General features: G+C 39.6%; 1 pseudogene across 1 annotated transcript; it reads left to right on the forward strand.

Annotated features, from left to right (window-relative positions):
* The first annotated feature begins 9,510 nt into the window (after positions 1-9,510).
* Positions 9,511-11,597, forward strand: LOC308236381 (heat shock cognate 71 kDa protein-like; annotated as a pseudogene). Its single transcript has one exon. The product of its transcript is annotated as a heat shock cognate 71 kDa protein-like (transcript).
* The last annotated feature ends 596 nt before the right edge of the window (positions 11,598-12,193 follow it).

A 12,193-nucleotide genomic window follows, 5' to 3' on the forward strand; every position in this document is an offset into this window, starting at 1 on the left:
ATAACTAGAGCCCCGATACAAGCAACACTCCCTTTGCACATCTCAATGTACTTGGCTGTTCCTGCAGCTCTTTCCCACAAGGCTGAGCCAGCAGCCTCTTCCCGAGAGCTCAGCCAGTCCATGCCGCCACCTCAAAAATATTATAAGGAAAGAAAGCCCTTTCTAATGAGGGCTATGCCCAGTACTAAGAAAAAGATGATCAAGCAGATGTAGGCTTCTCTGTTGCTGCAGACGTGGTCCATTTAAAGGGAAAGGGGGCCTTGGCTTCTAAGTGAAGACAACTTGCAAGTCACATAACATTTTAAAATACATGCATTTCTTTAGACTTTTTATGTATTCATTCCACAAAATTCATTTCTCTTCCAAGTGTATAAGACCCATAGTTCTTAGCAATAAATTTAGCATTTAACATGCAGAAGTCTAAGATAGGAAGTCAACAGAGGGGAGAGATTCACACGGAATTTTTCTGGCTCACACAATTATATTCTACATATAGTTCCCATTCAGCTTGTCTTCATAAGAATTAGAGCAGTAAACAGATGCAAAGTCTAGCAGTCAGTTCACAAGCATTTACTGCTGCCCGCTTTGTACCATTCGCTGTGCAGGATACTGGAGATGTATTGAGCTGTTCGCTTTCAAGAACCATAGGCTAGGCAATCTGCACACAAGTAACATACTTCAAACTATTCAGTATACATTTAATTACACCACTATGTGATAGACTCTCTGTCAGACAGGGAGGTTTCAAAGTACAAGGAAAGGAATCTGACATTAACATGGTCCAAACACAATAAACCAGAATTGGTCAAGGGACATTGAGAGAGACATTAATACCATATCTCTAATTTCTATGGCTTAAAATGTTTGCATTGTATGTTCCTTGGTTGATAGTCTGAGATTTGATAATTATGAAATACTATACAGATTCTGTGCTAAGAAGATTTTTTTTAAATGAAGAATGTCATCATTTGTCAGCCTTATTTGTGCTCTTGCATTTATAAGGAAAATTTGTAAATACTCCTCTAAATATCTCATGATCACACCCTTCTTTTAGAGTCTTAATTCTCACAATCTACAGCTGTGTTCTCTAATATGGCAGCTATTTAAGTTTAAATTTATATTAGTTAAAAGTAAAAAATTAAATTCACTTCTTCAGTCCTACTATTCTCATTTCAAGTCCTCAATAGCCACTGTATTATAGAATATTTCCATCATCATAGAAAGTTCTATTGGACAGAACTGGTTTATTAATGTCTAACATGAAAAGTAATCTTTCAACTCAAGTTATATTATGTTTTCCAAGCATGTTCCCATATCATTTCATTTATTTCTTTTTATCAATAAGTAACTTTTTGGACTCCAGTAGATAAACTCAATATTATTCATTTTATGATTATCAAAATAGTAACTTATTACTAAACATGTCCCCTATACTAAGTCTATAATCTACCATATAGCACCACCATGTGAGGGCACCATAATCAAAGTAACACCATTTTTTTTTTTAATTTAATCCTCACCCAAGGATATTTTTTCCAATGATTTTTTTTTCTTTTTCTTTTTTTAGAGAGTAGAAGGGTGGAAAGGGGGAGGAGAGAGAGAAACATCGATGTGAGAGACACACATCAATTGGTTATCTTCTGCATGCGCCCTGACTAGAGATCAAGCCTGCAACCGAGGTATGTGCTCTTGACCGGGAATTGAACTCTCAACCCTTCAGGCCATGGCCTGACACTGTAACCACTGAACAAACCAGCCAGGGCTTAAAGTAACATTTTAATTTTTTAATATTAAATTTGAAATACCATTTAAAATTGAATACAATAAAATTCAATCAACTATTTATTTCCTTCAAGAAGGGTATACTGAAAATATATCCTTTTCTTCTTAGATGATTGCAAACTACTTGTTAGTGAAAAATTTGGAAATTCTGGATTTTGTAGAATATGCTTCTAGATTTTGTTTTTCACAGTGAAAGAGATTGAAAGAAGTGCATTTGCATATACTTCGTCAATTAAAGAAACTTTCAGGTTTCTTTTTAAAACTCAAACTGACATAGCATCAAGAATGATGATAATTTACTGGTTATTGGGCAAAAGAAAATTAAACCTAATGATAATTGGACTCAGTTTTCCTACTTGGATATTTTATTATTATTCTTCATATTGGATATGAGAAAAACCACAGGATAAAATTCAAATATTCCACTAAACAAAGGAAGCTAAATAGTATTGTGTGGCCTTGTTCTTTCTGTGAATAGGCTCTCTCTCTGGCTTCACCCACAAGATATCTCTTTGTTAAGAATTTAAGATGAGCCCTAGCTGGTTTGGCTCAGTGGATAGAGCATCGGCCTGTGGACTGAAGGGTCCCAGGTTCAATTCTGGTCAAGGGCACATGCCTGAGTTGTGGGCTCGATCCCCAGTGGGGGCATGCAGGAGGCAGTCGATCAATGATTCTCTCTCATCGTTGATGTTTCTCTCACTCTCCCTTCCTCTCTGAAATCAATAAAAATATATTTTTTAAAAAAAGAATTTAAGATGACCTCACCTAATTTCTTTGGTAGACAAAGGCAGTTCTCCTCTGTTAGACCTCAGGTGTGCATTGATATTCTTTTCCATTTTACAAATTCCTCAATTAAGTTTGATACTATATCTACACTTTGGGGATATTGGAAAATTATCTCCCTCGTATGGAAGAATATCTGTGCTCCTCAAATCTTATAACTCACAATTGCATTAAAATTTTAACTACAGTATCAATGTTACTAATTCTAAGAGGAAAAGAACTTCATTCCTCAATTTTGAACACCACAGAGTTAACTGTGGCTCAATTAGATGCAAAGGTGGTCGATGAAAGAGTTATGTGTCTTATCTGGTGATTTACCTCTTTATGCTTACATCATTTTAATTGTCAGCAAAAATTAGTTTACTAATAATTGGAGAGGAGTATCTATAGTCCTGGGATCTTTGATTTTCCATCATTCTCATCAGAAACTTTCTCCTCTTCAGATCCAAACTGATACATGCCAAGATCAAACACCAAGCCCCTAATCAAAATACCTGTCATTTCCCTGCTAGAATGACTTTCCCTCTCTGTCTACAAAGGGTTGATATGATATTCCTGCCAAATATGTCAAGTAAGTCTTTAATGGTGTCTGTCAATAGCCAACATGAGTGCTGCCTTCAAAAAGGAAGCAGACAGCTTCCAGAGTCATAACAGGCCATGAAACTCCCATCACCGGGAACACTCCTATCTGAATCTCAAGTCTGGACTTTCAGAAGATGTGGAAATATAGGAAAGCAGTCTCTGCAGATGCCTTGAGAGGGGGATATTCCTTTATTTCCAAAACAACACTAATGGCTCATTAAATTCGATGTTCTGTATGAAAAAGAGGAAGTTCCCCAAGAATCTAAATATTATTTCTTACAAATTTTCAGGAAACTGGAGACTTCCCTCTAGGATAGACTTCCCAACTGTAAGAATCTCTGTTTTTTTCTTGTCTCAACTCTATGGAAGGCAAGCCTGTATTTAGGATGAGTCGTTGAATATAGGAATGAAGATACTAAAGTAGTCTAGAGACTTCTCAACAGCTAGATGTCCCATATTAGCACTGCTTAACAGGAAGGCTAATAAAGAGCTGCCTCAAGTAGTTGATCTATATAAGTCACATTTCAACTCTCCTGATGATTCATCAGATGTATTTCTTGCTGGGTACAGGAGCTTTCTGTCTGACAGAATGAAGTTTGGCTTAGATACCAGAGTTCAGATTGCTGTGTTTTCTACCTCCCATGCTATGCTCTCCTAAAGGTCCAGTAATAAATAGACCAACTGTCCTTGCCATCTTCCTCTTATACTTTCGAGAAGAAACTAAAGAGGCACATATCCGAGATATGTATCAACCTTATAAAAATTGAGAAAAATAATGCGATGAATTTAATTTTAAAATAACAGTTAAATGATAAGTTCCAAATGGTCTAGAATCTCAGTGGTCGGCAAACTCAATTGTCAACAGAGCCAAATATCAACAGTAACAACGATTGAAATTTCTTTTGAGAGCCAAATTTTTTAAACTTAAACTTCTTCTAACGCCACTTCTTCAAAATAGACTCGCCCAGGCCATGGTATTTTGTGGAAGAGCCACACTCAAGGGGCCAAAGAGCCGCATGTGGCTTGCGAGCTGCAGTTTGCCGACCACAGGTCTAAATGAAGGTATGGCTAACAAACATAGAAAATAGAGCTCCCTTATTATCCAGTGATTCCACTTCTGGGAATATATCCAAAGAAACATGAAACACTAACTTGAAAGAATATGCTCACTCCTTTGTCCATTGCAGCATTATTTATAGAGGCCGATGCACGGAATCCGAGCAAGGGGCTCGGCCCTCACAGCCCTGGCTTCGTCTGAAAGGTCATCTGGACAGCCGTTCTGCTGTTCTGTCTAATTAGCATACTAGCTCTTTATGATATAGGATAGCCAAGATTTGGAAGCAGCCCAAGTATCTATCAGTAGATGAGTGGATAAAAGAGCTATGATACATTTATTCCATGGAATACTACTTAGTCATAAAACAGAAGAAAATCTTACCCTTTGCAACAGCATAAATAGACCTGAGGGGCATTATGCTAACTAAAATAAGCTAGTAAGAGAAAGACAAATACCATATGATTTCACTCATATGTGGAATCTAATGAGCAAAGTAAACTAACAAAATTTTTTTTAAATGAAAATAATAGAGTATGTGGGAGAAGTATTACTGATTTCTTTTGAGATGACAACAGGTCAGCAGATTACTTGTTCGGGAAATGTTCAAGGATTTTTGGTCACTTAAGAATAAATTAAAACAGTGCCCTTGTCAGTCCCAGATCTGTCTCTTACTTCAACAGTGTTTGGACGGAACAGACCCAGGGACGCCCCTTCTTCTAGCCTCTGACCACTCTCCAGCATTATCCAGTCACCATCTCAGCACCCTCAGCCTCTGAGACCAGCCAACACCGTTTTGTTTTAACTTCTCGTTGCAGAACAACTAGGAGCTCCCAAACTCGGCAGAATTATTCCACGGAGGTGGAGACTGCTGTCAACCGCCTGGCCAACCTGCATCTGCAAGCCGCCCACACCTACCTCTCTCTGGGCTTCTGTTTCAACCGAGAGGATGTCGCTCTGGAGCGTGAGGGCCACTTCCACCAGTTGGCAGAGAAGAAGACGCGTGAGGGCGCTCAGCATCTCTCAAGATGCAAAATCAGCGCAGTGGCTGCATTCGCTTCCAGGACACGCTGAAGCCTTCCCAAGATCAATGGGGCAAAACTCAGGACGCCATGGAAGCCGCCACGGCCTTGGAGAGGAACCTGAACCAGGCCCTTTTGGAGCTGCAGGCCTTGGTTCTACCCGTGCAGACCCTCATCTGTTTCTTCCGGGAGAACCACTTCCTGGGTGAGCAGGTGAAACAGGCAACACCTGACTCACCTCTTCAGGCTGCCAGCCCCCAAGCTGGGCTGGCAAGTATCTCTTCGAAAGGCTGACCTCAAGCACAACTAGGAGCCTTTGGAGTCCAGAGGCCTTTGAAGGATCCCTCTGCATTCCCCTGGTGTCTGACTTTTGCCTGAGCCTCTCACTGAAACCACTAGCCATTCTTTTAACCACCCTGGAGCCCTCTCCCATGCATTGTATCAAATGGAAACAATACAGCTTTTTGCAACAAAAATAAATAAATAAAATAATTAATTAATTAAAAATTAATGCTTTATAAAAATTAAGATAATTATCTGAAAAGTATTATATATTTGAATAAGTGAAAAGTAACTGTATATTGTAGAATAACATAATGTCTCTTCATTCTATGTAATATTTATTCTTAATAAAATATATTTAAATCAGCCCTAGCCAGTTTGGCTCAGTGGATAGAGTTCAGCCTGCAGACCGAAGGATCCCGGGTCTGGATTCCAGTCAAAGGCATGTACCTCAGTTGCAGGCTTCTCCCTGGCCAAGGCCCTGGTCAGGGCCGTGTGCAGGAGGCAACCAATCGATGTGTTTCTCTCACATCGATGTTTCTCTCTGTCTTTCCCTCTCCCACTCTCTCTAAAAATCAATGGAAAAATATCCTCAGGTGAGGATTAAAAATATATATATTTAAATCAAACTAAATGCCTATTAACAGATGTAGTGATTATATATACACATATGTGATTGTGTGTGTGAATGTATATTTCAATTATATAAACATATTCTATATTTATATATATATTCCATGTATGTATAATTTATTTAGAAGTAAACCATTATTCTAAAACACTACATCAGAAGATTTTTTATGACACTGCAAAATATAAATATACTAACTGAAAAAAACTAGTATATCATTCAATAAGTTAAAAATGCATTAAAATTCACATATATATCACATATGAAATATTTATAATATGTAAATGTATCATAAAAACACGATTGGAAATGACACCAGCACAGATTTCAAAGGCTTTTTGTAACTTTTGTTCCTCATTATGGAAATAATAAATGCCCATTTTAACAAAGATAAAAGGTTTTTTAAAGTAATTTTTAAAAGTAAATTAGAATAAATTATTTAAAATAAAGCAAAAGTTACCACCCAAAGAAGTCCATGAGCATAATTTGGTATATAATTTCCCAATCTTGTGTTCTTAATGTATTCCTATTTTCTGAAGAATTTATTTATTCACTTTGGTTCAATTTCAGATAAATAATCTTTTGCATATTTAAAATGTTATTTTTCAATACTTCACATTGTGTTAGGTTTTCGTTTGTTTGTTTATTTGTCTGGGGTTTTTTAGCATTATGTATTGTGTTGTCTCCTTTCAACTTTCTACAAGCTATTGACATGCAAAATAAGGAAGAGGAGGAGGAGGAAAAATGGCGGCTGAATAGAGATACGTGTTCCGAGCCTTGACCCGGAGCAGAAAAAAGAACAGCTGAGGGTCGCATGAGGAGTGTTTGTTGGCAAGTTAAGGGACAGTTAAACTCCAGAAGAAGGTGGGGGACTGCTAGACGGGGTTCCTCTGACCTGGCAGCCCCCACTGCGGCTGGGTCCCCTCCCAGAGCTATGGGCTCGGAAGTGGAGTTTGCGCCATCTTGAAAGGGAAAGTGGAGCTTATTGGAAGCCTGAGAATCCACAACTGCAGCACCCACTGAACAGCTGCTAACACCAGGACACCGGTCCCCAATTGGTGCAAACATGCGGATTCAGAGGAGCTCTACACTCCACCATGGAAAGGTCAGATTTCGCCTGGGATAAGGAGAGAGAGAATTACATAACCAGACATCCAGAGAAGAGAGACCATGGGGAGACAAAGAAACAGCCCACATATAAAAGAAAAGCAGGCATCACCAGAAAAGGAAGTAAACAAAATGGAGGCAAGCAACCTTCCAGAGAAAGAATTCAGAGAAATGGTCATAAGGTGGCTGAAAAGAATGGAAGACAAATTCGACAATATGAGCAAGAACCAAGAGGAAATGAAGAAGAACCAAGAAGAAATGAAAAATGACATCGCTGCTGTAAAGAACTCAATAGAAAGCATCAAGAGTAGACTAGAAGAAGCAGAGGACCGCATCAGTGAGCTAGAAGACAAGATTGGAAAAAATACCCAAGTAGAGCAGCTTCTAGAGAAAAAAATTAAAAAGCAGGAGGAGAGCCTAAGGGAACTTTGGGACAACACAAAACAAAACAACATCCGCATAATAGGGATTCCAGAAGGAAAGGAAGCTGAGCAAAGAATAGAAAACCTGTTTGAAGAAATAATGACAGAAAACTTCCCTGATATAGGGAAGAAAAAACCCACACAAATCCAAGAAGCTCACAGAGTCCCAAGCAAAATGAACCCCAAAAGACCAACGCCAAGGCACATTATAATTAAATTGGCAAACACCAACGACAAAGTAAGAATCTTAAAAGTGGCCAGAGAGAGACAGAAAGTTACCTACAAAGGAACCCCCATCAGACTAGCAACTGATTTCTCAACAGAAACTCATCAGGCCAGAAGGGAATGGAATGAAATATACAAAGTCATGCAAAGGAAGGGTCTGAATCCAAGAATACTGTACCCAGCAAGGCTATCAATCAAAATTGAAGGTGAAATCAGGAGCTTCACAGACAAAGAACAACTAAGGGAATTTATTACCACCAAACCAGCAATGCAAGAAATGCTAAAGGGTCTGCTGTAAAAAAAAAAAAAAAAGAAAGAAAAGAAAGAAATAGGAAGCGAAGAAGGAACACAGGGGTAAAGAATAAAAATGGTGACAAATAAGTACCTATCAATAATAACTTTAAATGTAAATGGATTAAATGCCCCAATCAAAAGACATAGGGTAACGGATTGGATAAGAAAACAAGACCCATATATCTGCTGTCTACAAGAAACCCACCTCAGAAAAAAATACGCACACAGACTGAGGGTGAAGGGATGGAAAAAGGTTTTCCAGGCAAATGAAACTGAAAAAAAAAAAAGCTGGGGTAGCAATACTTATATCTGACAAATTAGATCTCAAAGTGAAGGACATAACAAGAGATAAGGAAGGCCACTTCATAATACTAAAGGGAGCAATCCAACAAGAAGAAATAACTCTGGTAAACATATATGCACCTAATACAGGAGTACCCAAATACATAAAAAAAACTCCTGGAGAATATCAAGGAAGAGAGTGACAGCAATACAATCATAGTAGGAGACTTTAATGCCCCACTATCACCATTGGACAAATCCTCTAAACAAAAAATCAGCAAAGAAACATCAATCCTAAATGACTCACTAGACCAGATGGAATTAATTGACATCTTCAGAACATTTCACCCCAAAGCCACAGAATATACATTCTTCTCAAGTGCACATGGGTCTTTTTCAAAGATAGACCATATGTTGGGACATAGGCAAAGTCTCTTCAAATTCAAGAAGGTAGAAATCATATCAAGCATCTTCTCAGACCACAGTGGCATAAAACTGGAAATCAACTACAATAAAAACAACCCAAAGAAATCAAACACATGGAGACTAAACAGCATGCTATTAAACAATGACTGAGTTACCAGAGAGATCAAAGAAGAAATAAAAAACATCATTGTAACAAATGAAAATGAAAACACAACAATCCAAAATCTATGGGACACAGCGAAAGCAGTCTTGAGAGGGAAGTTCATAGCTCTACAAGGCTACTGCAAAAAACAAGAAACAATGTTAATAAATTACCTAACCCTACAACTCAAAGAGTTAGAAAAAGAGCAACAAGAAAAGCCCAGTGTAAGCAGAAGGAAGGAAATAATAAAGATCAGAGTGGAGATAAACGACATAGAGACGGAAAAAAAAAAAATACAAAAGATCAACAAAACCAAGAGCTGGTTCTTTGAAAAGATAAACAAAATTGATGAACTTCTAGCCAGGCTCACCAAGAAGCAAAGAGAGAGGACCCAAATAAACAAAATCAGAAATGATTGAACGCGGGAATACCAGCTCTGGTCGGTCTGTGCCAGCTCAACGCACACGCCAGCAACCATGTCTAAGGGACCTGCAGTTGGCATTGATCTTGGCACCACCTACTCCTGTGTGGGTGTATTCCAGCATGGAGAAGTGGAAATAATTGCCAACGATCAGGGAAACTGAACCACCTCAAGTTATGTTGCCTTTACTGACACTGAGCGATTGATCGGTGATGCTGCAAAGAATCAAGTAGCAATGAATCCTACCAACACGGTCTTTGATGCCAAGCGCTTGATTGGACATAGACTTGATGATGCTGTTGTCCAGTCTGACATTAAGCATTGGCCTTTCATGGTGGTGAATGATGCTGGCAGGCCTAAGGTCCAAGTAGAATACAAGGGAGAGACAAAAAGCTTTTACCCAGAAGAGGTGTCATCCATGGTTTTGACAAAGATGAAGGAAATCGCAGAAGCCTACCTTGGGAAGACTGTTACTAATGCTGTTGTCACAGTACCTGCTTACTTCAATGACTCTCAGCATCAGGCCACCAAAGATGCTGGAACTATTGCTGCTCTCAATGTACTTAGAATCATCAATGAGCCAACTGCCGCTGCTATTGCTTACGGTTCAAAAAGGTTGGAGCTTGAAAGAAACGTGCTGATCTTTGACTTGGGAGGTGGCACTTTCAATGTGTCAATCCTCACAATTGAAGATGGAATCTTTGAGGTCAAATCTACAACTGGGGACACCCACTTAGGTGGAGAAGACTTCGACAACCGAATGGTCAACCATTTCATTGCAGAGTTCAAACGCAAGCATAAGAAGGATATCAGTGAGAACAAGAGGGCTGTCCGTTGCCTTCGTACTGCTTGTGAACATGCTAAGCGTACTCTCTCTTCCAGCACTCAGGCCAGTATTGAGATTGATTCGCTCTATGAAAGAATCGACTTCTATACCTCTATCACACGTGCCCGATTTGAAGAATTGAATGCTGACCTTTTCCGTGGCACCCTGGACCCTCTAGAGAAAGCCCTTCGGGATGCCAAGCTTGACAAGTCCCAGATCCATGATAATGTCCTGGTGGGTGGTTCTACACGTATCCCCAAGATTCAGAAACTCCTCCAGGACTTCTTCAATGGAAAAGAGTTGAATAAGAGCATCAACCCTGATGAGGCTGTTGCTTATGGTGCAGCTGTCCAGGCAGCCATTCTCTCTGGAGACAAATCTGAAAATGTCCAAGATCTGCTGCTGCTGGATGTCACACCTCTTTCCCTTGGCATTGAGACGGCTGGTGGCGTCATGACGGTCCTGATCAAGCGCAACACCACCATTCCCACCAAGCAGACGCAGACCTTCACCACCTACTCTGACAACCAGCCAGGCGTGCTCATCCAGGTTTATGAAAGTGAGCGTGCCATGACCAAGGACAACAACCTGCTTGGCAAGTTTGAACTCACAGGCATACCTCCTGCACCTCGTGGTGTTCCTCAGATTGAAGTCACTTTTGATATTGATGCCAATGGCATCCTCAATGTCTCTGCTGTGAATAAGAGTATAGGAAAAGAGAACAAGATTACCATCACTAACGACAAGGGTCGTCTGAGCAAGGAAGACATTGAGCGCATGGTTCATGAAGCTGAGAAGTACAAAGCTGAAGATGAGAAGCAGCAGGACAAGGTGTCTTCCAAGAATTCACTTGAATCCTATGCATTCAACATGAAAGCAACTGTTGAAGATGAAAAACTTCAAGGCAAGATCAATGATGAGGACAAACAGAAGATTCTTGACAAGTGCAATGAAATCATCAACTGGCTTGATAAGAACCAGACTACAGAAAAGGAAGAATTTGAACACCAGCAGAAAGAGTTGGAAAAGGTCTGAAACCCCATCATTACCAAGCTGTACCAGAGGGCAGGAGGCATGCCAGGAGGAATGCCTGGGGGCTTCCCTGGGGGCGGAGCTCCTCCATCTGGCGGTGCCTCCTCTGGGCCCACCATTGAAGAGGTTGATTAAGCCAGCTTTGAGCATAGATCTAGCATGGTTCCACAAAATATTGAAGGACCCAAATTTGTAGCAAATTCCATGGCAGTTTTAAAAGTTGAGCTGCTGTATAGTAAATAACAGCATTCTTGATACTTGAATACGGACTGTGCACAGGGAAAGGAAATCTAATGCACTTTATAACTGTATTGTAAAGTGGAAAATGCGATGTCTTAAATAAAACTATTTAAAATTGGCAACATAAAAAAAAATCAGAAATGAAAGAGGTGAAATAACAACAGATCCCGCCGAAATACAAAGGATTGTTAAAAAATACTACGAACAACTCTATTCCAACAAACTGGACAACCTGGAGGAAATGGATTCCTAGAAAAATATAACCTTCCAAAACTCAATCAGGAAGAATCTAAAGAGCTCAATATGCCAGTAACTATATTGAAGCAGTCATCAAAAAGCTTCCAGCAAACAAAAGCCCGGGGCCAGATGGCTTCACAGGAGAGTTTTACCAAACATTCAAGGAAGAACTAAAACCTATCCTCCTCAGACTATTCCAAAAAATTCAAGAGGAAGGAACACTTCCAAGTCCTTCTATGAAGCCAGCATCACCCTAATACCAAAACCAGATAAAGACAACACAATGAAGGAGAATTACAGGCCAATATCCCTCATGAACGTAGATGCCAAAATCCTCAACAAAATTCTAGCCAATCGGATCCAGCAGTACATCAGAAAGATCATACACCATGATTAAGTAGGG

Source organism: Plecotus auritus, assembly GCF_963455305.1.
Source record: "Plecotus auritus genome assembly, chromosome: 10".
Taxonomy (NCBI): Eukaryota; Metazoa; Chordata; class Mammalia; order Chiroptera; family Vespertilionidae; genus Plecotus; species Plecotus auritus.